Source organism: Dipteris shenzhenensis, chromosome 19, assembly GCF_047967505.1.
Source record: "Dipteris shenzhenensis isolate YYH24624 ecotype China chromosome 19, Dip_SZ_1.0, whole genome shotgun sequence".
In the NCBI taxonomy this organism is placed as follows: Eukaryota; Viridiplantae; Streptophyta; class Polypodiopsida; order Gleicheniales; family Dipteridaceae; genus Dipteris; species Dipteris shenzhenensis.
The window spans coordinates 45,865,658-45,869,201 of record NC_141614.1 but is presented as its reverse complement, the minus strand read 5'-3'; positions in this window follow the sequence as shown (position 1 = coordinate 45,869,201).

The window sequence follows — 3,544 nt, the reverse complement described above, 5'->3', positions numbered from 1 at the left end:
TTGCATAAGTGTACTTCTAGCCTATGGACCCACTCTGATGGGCATAATACTTTAGACAAGCCTTAATCTAAGTAAGGTTAAGGCCTGTGCAAATCATCATATCCTTTGGATATCATTTTCATTGTTGGACATGCATATTTTCTTCTTTTCTTACCTAAATCCTAAACCCTAAACCCTAAATCTTTAACCTTAAACCCTAAATGCTAAATCCTAAACCCTTAACCCTAAATGCTAAACCTCAAATCTTAAAAGTTAAACCCTAAACCCTAAAATGTAAAATAAGTTCCTTTTTTAAAGATCTAAATCCTAAACCCTAACTTAATGGCATAAAATAAGAAAAAAAAGCAAATTCTACAAGCATTTTTTTGAGAAACCCCCATTTTATGTTATTAATTTCTTCAAAAAAATCAAAATGTGAACAATTTTTCTAAAAAACCCCATTTTGAGGTACAAAATGAAAAAAAACACTAATGTGAAAATATGTTTTTGGGGAGAAAAAGCAAAAACTTTCAAATCTAGAAACTTTTTTTAGAATCCCTAATTTTATGCTATTAATTTGAAAAATAAATCAAAATGGGACATGGTTTGAAAACTCTCACTTTTGGGTATTGATTTGATTAAAAATTAGAAATATGAAAAAAAAATAAAAATTAGAGAGGAGGGGAGGGTAGACAACACGTGCGTATAAAAAGGGGAAGAGGAAGGAAGTGAGAGGGGAGTTGGGAGAGGGAGGGATGCATCAATTTTACGAGCAAAAACTTATGAGCAGGTTTATACGAGCGTGTTTTTCAAGAGATTTTAAAAATAGTATTTCTTTAGGAAACATGGTTTTTACACTTTTATTTTCATTAGAACTAGATCCCTTTATCATAAAATTATACAGACTAGTCACTCATTCATTTTTACATAACATAAATCTTCTTATTCATAGACATCCCTTTGTACCGTTGTTATTACCTAAAAAAAGTATTAAAAAATAATTCATTTAAGAAACGTCCCTCATAATCACTCTCAATATAATAATATTATATATAAATAATTACTTATTAAACATATCATATGGCAATATCTTTCAAGAGTTTTTATAGTATTAATAACAAGATATTTATGGACATGTTTCTACAGAAATTTAAATTACTGTAAATAAGTATTAACTTGGGCTCATATATTACTCTCATAAAATACATGTAATATTTAATACTATATATGCAAGGTTTTTCAAAATATAACCCCATAGATGTGTTCAAATGGGGTTTTCCGATCAATTTGAGTGGCTGAATGACTATATTTGGACATTGGATGTGAAAGTTATGTCACTTTTAAAAGTGCTGTCCAAGGTAGTTTCGCCAGCGAAACTACCTTGAAAGACCTTGTTCAAAGGGGTTTCGCTGGCGAAACTACCTTGATGGCTTGCTTCAAGGAGTTTTCTTTGGAGAAACCCTTTCATGAAGATAGGTTGAGAGAGGTTTTTCAATGTCACCCCCTATTAAGTAAAAAGTTGTAAGAAGGATCATAAGGGAATTTTCATAGAGAAGTCTACTCTACATGTGGGTTTCTTCAAAAGCCATCCCATTATGTTCTCACCATTCCTATAATACTTTTCATATTTCTAAGTGAAACTATGTTTTCTTCTGATCCATTTTTGTCATATTTTTGCATAGTTGGAAGCTTGTTTTTTCCTTTGCTCGGACGCTCGGAAGATTTCGCTCGGAAAATGCTCGTCCCCGGAGAGGGAGCAAGGGAGGGAGTAGGGGGGCAAAGGGAAAGTGAGGGAGAGGGGGGAGCGAAGAGGAGGGCAAAGGGAAAGTGAGGGAGGAGGAAGTAAGAAGAGGCAGGGAGTGAGGGGGGAGTATGGAGCTTGTATGGAGAGGGAGATAGAGAGGGAGGGTGAGGATGGGGCAAGAATCGCGAAAGACCTATACATGTTGCCATGAACTAAAGATCTTAGGCTAGCAAGCTGCCCATTCATAGGTCCATAATCAAGAATAATAAAGAGCCCCCTGCTATCAAAAGTAGATGCATTTATATCAACTTCTGGACTATCCATAAATTGCATTTGAAGCAAGTGTATTTCAGCCTCTTCCATCCCAAGCACTAATGAGACATCAACAAAAGTGCCTCGAAATATTTTTCTCAACATAGGCAATCTGTCAAGGATATCTGCCATGAAATGAACACCATATATAAACTGAAAGTCACTCAATTCGGCATACAAAGCTCTATTTTCAGATTTTAGAAATGCAAGGGGTGGCTCATAAGATTCCCAAACTTTATGCACAGCATTTGCTCTGATTAGCCACCTTATTTTGTGAATGTGATGCATGTTCAAATTTGCACACCTAAATTCCATCTCAAGGCTCTTCAACATAAAGCTTCTTAAAGGACTTTTAGAAAGCATAGCAACAATCTCATTTACACCCTTATCAATCCCTTGAGCATATGTTGATCCCTTGAATGCATCCAACAAGCAAAGACTCATCCTGTGTGCAATACAATGGGTAAATGTCATGTAGGGACTCACACATTTCATAAGAGTAGCCAATCCATTCACATGGCCAATCATGGATGAAGCACCACATCTACCAAGGCATACTAACCCCGTAGCATCAAGATTGAACTGAGACAAAAAGTATATCCAAGATTCAAAAAAACAACTTGTTGTTCCTCCTTTAATTTCTAGCAAGCCTAAGAAGGTTGTAAAAGGCTCCGAAGCTTCCATAAAATATGCATATACAATTAGGTGTTGGATGAGACCAATGTTGGTAGACTCATCCATCATGAGACTATAATATGTGGAGGCCTTCAGGCTTCACCCTTTGAACATTTTGTTGTAAGAGAGCCTTGCTTATGTAGTAGACAAAATTGTAGCTACTTTATCATTGTGACAAAGGTCTTATGTCATGCACAAGCACTTGCAAAAGCACAACAAGTCTAAGAGTGAAGCATGCGTGCTGAAGAACATGTCCTCTCTTGAAATATGGTATGCTGCAGCAAATAGATTAAGTGTGGCCTGATCTTTTGCAGCCTCCTTTGACCTATTCATACCATCTTCACTTGAAGGGACTTTCTTTCCCACAAAAATATATTTTGCATCCTCACGTGTCCTAGTTTTAGCATGTTCTATTAGTGCATTGTGTTGCACATTGACAGATCCCAATTTCCCAAATTCACTCTTTGAATAGATACATGTCATTTTTGCAATATTTGCAAAAGACCCATGCCGCAGAATGGTCAAAATAAGCCCACTCAAATACAATGGTCCAAGCTTCATTCCAAGATTCTCTACAACTTCTATTTCTAAATCTCTCTCCATTTTGGGTGCATTGAAACTCACCATCTCAACTGAAGCCTCTTCTTACTCATCTCGAGATATTCACTTCTTCTTTGAGCATTTAGGAGGTGGATTCTCTTGGGTGAAACGAGGGGTTTTAAAAAGAGTCCTTTGATGGGACATATTAGAATAATCTACTTAGCTATGGGTAATTTGTGAACTAGGAAGAGAGAAACCGCTATGAAACCTTGTAAAAGCACTAGGCCTACAAAA